This window comes from Symphalangus syndactylus, chromosome 20, assembly GCF_028878055.3.
Source record: "Symphalangus syndactylus isolate Jambi chromosome 20, NHGRI_mSymSyn1-v2.1_pri, whole genome shotgun sequence".
NCBI classification, from domain to species: Eukaryota; Metazoa; Chordata; class Mammalia; order Primates; family Hylobatidae; genus Symphalangus; species Symphalangus syndactylus.
This window is the reverse complement of record NC_072442.2, coordinates 21,653,061-21,663,145: the sequence shown is the minus strand read 5'-3', so window position 1 is coordinate 21,663,145 and position 10,085 is coordinate 21,653,061.

Sequence of the window (10,085 nt, the reverse complement as noted above, 5' to 3'; positions counted from 1 at the left end):
CCTATGTAACAAACCTGCACGTTCTGCACATACATCCCAGATCTTAAAGTATAATTAAAAAAAAGTCCAGTTTCTAACCAAAATTATGGGACATGAAAAGAAACACAAACTAGGGCGTCTACACAGGAAAATAAAACAAAACACAACAAAAGAAGTCAATGTAAACCGTCCATGAAGAAATCCAGATGTTGGATTTACCAGCTCTCAAATTTAAAAAATCTAACCTTCCATACTAAAAACTACAAAAAGAAGAGCAAACTAAACCCAAAGCTCAGAGTAGGAAGAAGATAATAATGATAAAAGTAAAGAAAATAGAGAATATAAACACCATAGAGAAAATAGACACAACATAAGTTGGTTCTTTTAAAAGATCAACCAGGTTGACAAACATTTACTAGAATAATCACTACAATTACTAGAAAAAAAGAGAAACATCCCCCAAATTACTAAAATAAGGAATAGAAGAAATGAAGTTACTACTGACCTTACAGAAAGGGTAAGGATTATAAGGAAATACTATGAACAATAGTATAAACAGCGAACAAATAACATCATACATAATAATGGAAGAGTAAAATCTTTCCCCATAAGATCAGAAACAAGATAAGGATGTCTGTTCTCAACACTTCTACCCAGCATTGTGCTGGGGGCTCCATTCAGTTCACTTTGGCAAAGAAAATAAATATAAGCCATCCAGATTGGAAAGGAAGAAGTAAAACCATGTTTGCAGATGACATGATCTTATATATAGGAAACCCTAAAGAATCCACAAAAAAATCTCTATTAGAGCTAGTAAGTGAGTCAGGCATGGTGGCTCACACCTGTAATCCCAGCGCTTTGGGAGGCTGAGTCAAAGGATCACTTGAGCTTAGGAGTTTGAGACCAGCCTGGGCAACATAGCGAGACCCATCTCTATTTTTAAGAAATAAAATAAAACTCTTTAAAAAAATAAAAAATAGAGTTAATAAATGAGTTCAGCAAGGTTGCAGGATTTACAAGCTCAATATATAAAAATCAAGTATGGAAAAAACAGTCCAAGATGGCCAAATAGTAATAGCTCCATTCTACAGCTCCCAGCGTGAGTGATGCAGAAGATGGGTGATTTCTGCATTTCCAACCAAGGTACTGGGTTCAGGGTTCATCTCACTGGGGCTTGTTAGACAGTGGGTGCAGCCCATGGAGCAGGGTGGGGCATCGCCTCACACAGGAAGCACAAGGGGCCAGGGAATTCCCTTTCCTAGCCAAGGGAAGCCATGACAGATGGTACCTGGAAAATCAGGACACTCTCACCCTAATACTGCACTTTTCCAATGGTCTTAGCAAATGGCACACCAGGAGATTATATCCCTTGCCTGGCTCGGAGGGTCCTATGCCCACGGAGCCTCACTCACTGCTAGCACAGCAGTCTGAGATTGAACTGCAAGGCAGCAGCGAGGCTGGGGGAGGGGTGTCTGCCATTGCTGAGGCTTGAGTAGGTAAACAAAGCAGCCAAGAAGCTCAAACTGAGTGGAGCCCACTGCAGCTCAAGGAGGCCTGCCTGCCTCTGTAGACTCCACCTGTGAGGGCAGGGCATAGCTGAGCAAAAGGCAGCAGAAACTTCTGCAGACTTAAATGTCCCTGTCTGACAGCTTTAAAGAGAGTAGTTCTTCTCCCAGCACGGAGTTTGAGATCTGAGAATGAACAGGCTGCCTCCTCAAGTGGGTCCCTGACCCCCGAATAGCCTAACTGAGAGACATCTCCCAATAGGGGCCGACTGACACCTCATACAGCTGGGTGCCCCTCTGAGATGAAGCTTCCAGAGGAAGGTTCAGGCAGCAACATTTGCCATTCTGCAATATTTGCTGTTCTGCAGCTTCCTCTGTTGATACCCAGGCAAACAGGGTCTGGAGTGGACCTCTAGCAAACTCCAACAGACCTGCAGCTGAGGATCCTGACTGTTAGAAGGAAAACTAACAAACAGAAAGGATATCCACACCAAAACCCCATCTTTACGTCACCATCATCGAAGACCAAAGGTAGATAAAACCACAAAGATGGGGAGAAACCAGAGCAGAAAAGCTGAAAATTCTAAAAATTAGAGCACCTCTGCTCCTCCAAAGGAACGCAGCTCCTTGCCAGCAATGGACCAAAACTGGACAGAGAATGACTTTGACAAGTTGAGAGAAGAAGGCTTCAGACAATCAGTAATAACAAACTTATCTGAGGAGGATGTTCGAACCCACCACAAAGAGGCTAAAAACCTTGAAAAAAGATTAGACGAATGGCTAACTAGAATAAACGGCATAGAGAAGACCTTAAATGACCTGATGGAGCTGAAAACCATGGCACAAGAACTACATGATGCATGCACAAGCTTCAGAAGCCAATTTGATCAAGTGAAAGAAAGAGTATCAGTGATTGAAGATCAAATGAATGAAATGAAGCGAGAAGAGAAGTTTAGAGAAAAAAGAGTAAAAAGAAACAAACAAAGCCTCCAAGAAATATGGGACTATGTGAAAAGACCAAATCTACATCTGATTGGTGTACCTGAAAGTGACAGGGAGAATGGAACCAAGTTGGAAAACACTCTTCAGGATATTATCCAGGAGAACTTCCCCAACCTAGCAAGGCAGGCCAACATTCAAATTCAGGAAATACAGAGAACACCACAAAGATACATCTCAAGAAGAGCAACTCCAAGACACATAATTTTCAGAATCACCAAAGTTGAAATGAAGGAAAAAATATTAAGGGCAGCCAGAGAGAAAGGTCAGGTTACCCACAAAGGGAAGCCCATCAGACTAACAGCAGATCTCTCCGCAGAAACTCTGCAAGCCAGAAGAGAGTGGGGGCCAATATTCAACATTCTTAAAGAAAAGAATTTTCAACCCAGAATTTCATATCCAGCCAAACTAAGCTTCATAAGTGAAGGACAAATAAAATCCTTTACAGACAAGCAAATGCTGAGAGATTTTGTCACCACCAGGCCTGCCTTGCAAGACTCCTGCCTTGTAAGCAATTTGGGAGGCCAAGGCGGGTGGATCACCTGAGGTCGGGAGTTCGAGACCAGCCTGGCCAACATGGTGAAACTGTGTCTCTACTAAAAGTACAAAAATTAGCCGGATGTGGTGGCGAGTACCTGAAATCGCAGCTACTTTGGAGGCTGAGGCAGGAGAATTGCTTGAACCCCAGGGGATGGAGGTTTTCGTGAGCCGAGATCACGTCACTTCACTGCAGCCTGGGCAAAGGAGCAAGACTCTGTCTCAAAAAAAAAAAAAAGAAAGAAAGAGATGGCAGAAGGGGCTCTGTTCTGAGGGCAGGTTGGGGTTTAAGGTGACCATTGACTCAAGAATGGAACCTGATATTTAACATTCAGCTGTTTTCTCCCCCTCATGGCAATTCCTAAAACCTTCATGATACAAGCGACATCACCCAACCTTAGGTTAGCTTTACAGTAGGGAAGGCCCAGGAGGGAGGTGGGGGAAAGGTTGGGTTCAAGTCTGGGTTGCAGAAGTGCTCAGAGGTGAGTGGGAAAGCTCAGAGTAGACTTTCTGACTCAGAAGTGAAAAAAGCCACAAAGAGAATGTAACACCTTGGGAATCCTAGGGCATCCTGGAGGTGGCCGACTATTATCATTAGTGTGAAATGGGACCAGGAGTTATGGCAGATGGGAAAGGAAATGCACCCCCAGAAGGCTGCAGGACTTGGGAGCCCTAGAGCACTGATGGGTACTGGGTTCTCCCAGAACTGCAGAGGCTACCCGGGGTGAATTCAGTGGGCCAAGGGGAATGAGGGCATGCAGTAGAGGAGAAAGGGCACAGACAGAAGCTTGGGAGCCTGGTTTGTGTGTTTGACAAGAGCATTGAACATCACTGTCACATGGTACAACTTCAATAGGTGCTGGCTACATTTGAACAGAGGAGCTAAGTCTGTATTGGTGAGATGACATGCCAAGTGGGGCTAGGGTCACAGCCAGAGACTGCCAAAGTGGGAAGGAGGCCCCCTGCTGAGGAGGATAAGAGACAGTCTTCTATCAGGGAAGCACTAACTATGGGACTTCAGGGGTGCTAGGTGTCAGGTGGGTGAAGGCCACTCAATGTCAGGGCTTAGTTGCACATCATAATGTTGATGGCACTCGGTGCCAGGCATGGGGAGAGGGCTTAGTCTCAAGCATGGACTCATGCTCCGGCGATGGGGAGGACTCCGTGCACGTGGGTGCTAGAGAGAGGAGCTAAGTCCCAAGCATGCCTAAATCTCGGGGAGGGAGCTTGCAAAGTCAAACTTATGGGGGACCTTAGTGACGGGGATAGTGGGAGATGACACTCAGGGCCGGGGATGGCCTGGAACTGTCTTCCATGGGGGGCTCAGGACTCTCGTGATCTGGCCTCATGCTCCCACCTGGTCTTCATCCGCCCATCTGCTCCAGTGGCCTCTCCTCCCTAGTTGAGCTGCTTGTCAGGAGCAGGCCCCTGCTTAAGGCAGGGCTGGGCCACATGCAAGGACATACAGGTGCAGGCAAGAAGCCTCACAGGGCAGGGCAGCCCCCAGGCTGCAGCTCCTGACAGCTGATGCCACCTCTCCCCACCCCAGGGCCGAGCTGGTGGCTGGCCAGGTTGGAGCAGAGGACAGCAGCAGGGAACCCAGAGTGTGGCCCCACTGGGCTCCGGCCCAGCATGCTTTCCCTTCTCCAGCTGTCCAGCTTCTCCAGGATCTGGTGAAAGCAGGTGTGGTGGCATGAGGCTGTGGGCTCTGTTCTCCTAATTTTGGACTTCCAGGTACTGGAGGTGGTGGAGCAGGTGAAGCAGGTCGAGCAGACTTCCAGCTGATGGAGTCTGTCATCAGCTCCAATGGGGTTGCAGCAACAGATGCTCAGTGGGAACAGAAAAGACTTTGAGACATGTCATCCAGCCTTACTCTTTACAAATAGAGAAATGGAGGCCCTCAAATAATGTGCCGGAGGTCACTTAGGAAGTTGGCATCCTGGCTCGAGTTCCTTGTCTTCTTACACAGTGCATGCCTCCCAAACATGATGATTTCAAATCATGCAATGGGGTCAACAGGCTCTGGCTCTGCCATGCATTAACCAGGTGACTTTGGAAAGGCCGTTAATTTCCCCAAACCTCAGGGTCCTCATCTGTAATATGGACATAATCCAATCACTGTTACCAGTCTTATTAGATTCAATAGGAGGTCACCATCTCCAGCTCTTGTCTTCCACGTGCATAACAAAGATCTTAGCTTTCTGAAATAGTCCCCAGGCACAGTCAGACCCAGTGGGGCTCTCATGTGCTGCCAACACTCAAACAGACACATCCATTTATGCCAGGCTCTGCCTCTGCTCTGAGAAGGCTCGTGGCATTCTGTTGGGGACCACTGGTGCCACTGCTCCTGGTGTGTTGAATGCCATGATGTACAGTTGTCTCTGAGGAAGAGGGCATGCATCTTCCCTCTTTGTGTGAGGCTTGTCCAAAGAAGCAGTGTCCAGGCAGTGTGGCTCTACCTCAATGCCTCACAGAATTCTTAGTAAAATGATTCTTTTAGTTTTTATTTGGAGTTCCCCAGGGGCTCATAAGTCATAGACCCTTAGGAGCTCAGTCAGAGATTTCTCAGAATGACAGACACCAGACCCTGCTAAGCGTGCCAGAGAAGGTGGTGCTCACCAGACCTCACTCTGCTCCTTGAAACCTTCCAGCTACCCTTGCATTAATTGGGCCCATGTGACTGGTTCCAATCTGTGGCTAGAAGTGATGTCACTTCCTGTTAAAGCCCAGGACACTTAGTTCTTTCTTGCCTTGACTCAGCCACTGGTGACATCCCAGATGCTGGGTCCCTGATGGAATATGAAAAACAGAGTCCTTGCCCAGCAATGTGCTTTGGATGAGTGAGAAAGGAACATCTATGTTAAAAACTGCTGAAGTCTGGGGATAGCTTGTTACTGCAGCACAACCTAGCCTATCCTGACCAATGCATCAGAACAGTTTGCCTTCCCTAACTAAGATGTCCTTGCTTGATTAATCTCACTGAGCAAGGTTTCTTCTTCCCTTCAAATGTGGTCTTTTTAGAAGATGGCTCAGTGCCAAACTATCAGCCTTCTTGTATACCTTATCCATGGGTTTGTCATAGGTGACCACACCTGTCAGAGCCTCATTCAGACAAGGGCTAAGCTCTCCGTCACTACAGTGCCATCACTTTCCTCCCTGCAGCCCCTGTCTCCAAAGTCTCTTCTCTCAATAACAGATTCCACCCTGGACTCTGATCTTTTGGAACTCTGAAAGCTGAAGAGAACAGAACTGTGTATGTGGAAGTTTTCCCTAAATCCTCATGAGCTTCAAACTCTCATGAGCCAGTGGCTTCGTTTCCAGTCTTCTTCCATGCAGACCTTATACCTCCCATCCTTTCCCCACATGCTGTCACCTCTTCCTGCAGTAGTTCCAACATGCGTGACAGCACTAGCTAACTCCACAGGGTGGTGCTGCTGCTATGCCATGGTTATTTCTGTTTTAGACAGGACTCTGCTTGCTTCTGGGGAAATCTCTTTGGGGCTTGGCCTGCAGGACGGCAGTTATTCTATGCCTGAGAAGATAAGCCAGATAAATCTGCAACCACATCCAACCACATCAAAAGAGCTGCAAGCAGTTTCTACTTGCTTTTAGAAGTGCTTTCTCTAAAACTATTCCAGGTCTTCCTGAGCACCTCCAGTGTGGCAGCAACGTGTTTATGCCCTCCCTGCCTTTCAAGGAAGAGATGATGGAGGCGTTTAGCATTGGCACCACTGCCGCCCTTCTCTGATGGCTCCTGTCTCCTGAGGGCCACTGTGATTCCCATCAGTCTCTTAAAATAATAAACACTATCAAGTATTTATTAATGTAGCCTCTGAATTCACAAGCCAGGCATGGTCCTCAGCTTTCCACACTTCTAAAACTGGGAATGCCTCTCTAATTATTTGTTTAGAGACATTGCCTATTTTGAGCACAGGGGCATCTTTCAGGGAAGAGCCCTAAATGTTTTCCAACCTGATAGATGTCTCAGATGAGCTTAAATATCTCTTAGACTTAGGTTGGATTTTGCATAACCCATGATATAAACGCAGTCGAGCATAGTGGTTAAGAAAGCGAGCTTTGGTGTTAGGTTGTGGGAGTTTGAAACTCAGCTTTTTTGGTTTTAGTCCAGGTAACCCTGAGAAACATCTTTAACCTCACTGTGTCTTATTTTAGTCAGTTATAGACCAGAGATGATAACTGCACAGATCTTTCAGGGCTCTACGGAGGATTAGCTGTCAATGTAGGCTAAATACTAAGTACCTGACACATAGGAAATATTCCACATGGATTAGGTCCCCTCTTCTTGCCCCTGCAGGCTCCCCAGTTCCATTCCTTTTTGCACAGGCTTGCCTATGTTAATTTCCTAGGAACTAGCTTCCTCTTGCCACTCTCTTTCTATGCACTTTGAATGGCTTTGAGCCATCATAAGCCATCAGTGTAAGAGATACAAAAAGGCTCTCATCTGCGCCCTCAAGACCTTCCAAAATATGCCCCCAGTCAACCCCTCCAGGTGTATTTTCAGCTATTCCTCCCAAGACCCTCCCTCTGGCCTAGCTGACCTCTCTATTCTCACTAAACCTCTTCACTCAGGCCAAGACTGTATCTTGACCTCTTTCTCCATCTCTTCAAGCCTCACTCACCCTCTAAGGCTCAATGGAAGACCTTCCCTCCTGCAGGAAGTCCTCCCTGACTAGACAGAAATTCTGTGCCATCCACATGGTAATGAGTTACCAGCAGAATTATCTCTCTGCAGTTTTGCTTTTGCATGTGATCTTCCCCTCAGTGTGAGAGCTCTTTGAAGAAAGGCTCTGTATTTTCATAATTAAGGCTTGGCATTCAGTAGGTACTCAATAAAGGCTGGTTGGCTAGATGGATGAAGAATCATGGGTCTTAGAAGACTCCTATGATCTGAATAGGGATGACAGTAAATCTCTGAATACCCCTGGGACTTCTCAGGGACACAGAGGAGGGAGAAGCTATTCTTTACTACCCCTGGGAGTTTGCGTGGAGCTGTGGGAAATGAACCAGCACACATTCTTTAGCTGAGTGTGTGCTAAAGCCCCCTCCACCTTTTCCTCAAGGCTCTTCAAAATGGTCACTTGGTAGCTAGTTCTGCAGTGAAGGATTAAGGTTCAGGGTCAGACCAGGAACTCCAGTGGCAGCTGCAGCTTTTACTAATGATGTGACCTTTACAAGTTCATTAACCTATCAGTATCTCAGTGTCACTGCCTACATTTAAAATGGGGATAACCAGGCTAGGTGCAATGGCTGACACCTGTAGCCCTAGCTACTCTGGAGGTTGAGGTGGGAGGATTGCTTGAGCCTGGAAGTTTGAGGATGCAGTGACCTATGGTCGCACCACTGCACTCCAGAGTGGGTGACAGAGTAACACTGCTTCAAAAACACAATAAATAAATAAATAAAATAAATAGGGATAACAACTGTTCCTACCTCATCTCATTGTGAAGATTAAATGAGCTAATGCACATGAGCAGTTAGAACACTGCTGCAGTGAACACCAATACCTAACCTCTGTATGGATCATTTTGGTCTATAGGTTTGGACAGGATGACATGGAAAGAAAAAGCAGACTCAAACTCCATCGCTATCACTTCTAGATCCGTGATTAGGAACATGTTCTCCTTCTCTGAAGCTTTGTTTACTTGTCTTTACAACAAAGAAAATCATACCCATGATAAAGGATGGGCATGGAAATGAAATACTGCTTATTAAGCATGGATATTACATTAAGTATAATTAAATGTTGCCTATTAAGCATGGAGAACAGTGCCTGTCATATATGGGGATCATGGGTATGTTCTCATTCTCTTCCATTTAAGTTTCCCTTTTCTGCCTGGTGGAGTGGCTGGGCTGAGATTGTGGTAACTGTAGGGAAGAGAGGAGAAAATGCAACTTCCTGTAGAGGTTAGTGTGGGTCTGCTGTCACCTGCTGGATTGAGTAGGTAAAGACATTGCCAGGTGCTCTCTGCTGCCACCTTATGGTGAGAGAGGTTTCTGGCAGAAGTGCGTATTTGTCTAGTCCTGCCGGTGTTCTTTTCCTCCTCACACCTCTCCAACAATGCGTGCTCTCCCGACCTACGTTCTCACAAACTCTACCTGGGGAGCACTTACCAACTGCCAGATACTGTATAGACTGCGATTAAAAGATTAATGAGACAGAGACTCTGGCACTGACAAGCGGTGCTCACTCTTTAAGGGACCTAAGAAATATGTGGGGAACTTTATTATTTTTTAAAATCACATTTATTTGCATACAATTTATTTTCACACAACAAAACGCATGCTCTTTAAATGTATACATTGATAAGTTTTGACAACTGTATACGCACGTGGAACCACCGCCCCAATCAAAATATTGAACATTTCTGTTATCCCACAAAGTTTTCTCATGGCCCTTGGTAGTCGATCTTCACCATTTCCTACCCCAGGCAATCCTTGATCTGACTTCTCTTGCTACAGTTTGTTTTGCCCTTTCAAGGACTTTATATAAACGGAAGTGTACAGTATACACTCTTGTGTCTAGCTTCTCTAGCACAACAAAGTATTTTTTAGATTTATCCACGCTTTTGTAGGTATCCGCAGTTTGTTTTCTTCTATTGTTAAGTGGTATTTCAATGAATAAATACGTAATTCATTTATCCATCCTCTTGATAGACTTTTGGACTGTTTCCAGATTTATGCTATGATGCAAAAAACTGCAGGCACATTTGTGTATAAGTCTTTGGGTGAATTTTGTGAGTCCTTCGTGTGGTTTTTATTTATCTTGGGCAAATTTCTAGAAGTAAAAATGATGGGTCGCAGGTAGATGCATGTTTAACTGTGTAAGAAACTGACAGAGCCAAGATGGCCGAATAGGAACAGCTCCGGGCTACAGCTCCCAGCGTGAGCGAAGCAGAAGACCGGTGATTTCTGCATTTCCATCTGAGGTACTGGATTCATCTGACTAGCGAGTGCCAAACAGTGGGTGCAGGACAGTCGGTTTAGTGCACTGTGCATGAGCCGAGCTGAAGCAGGACGAGGCATTGTCTCACTCGAGAAGCGCAA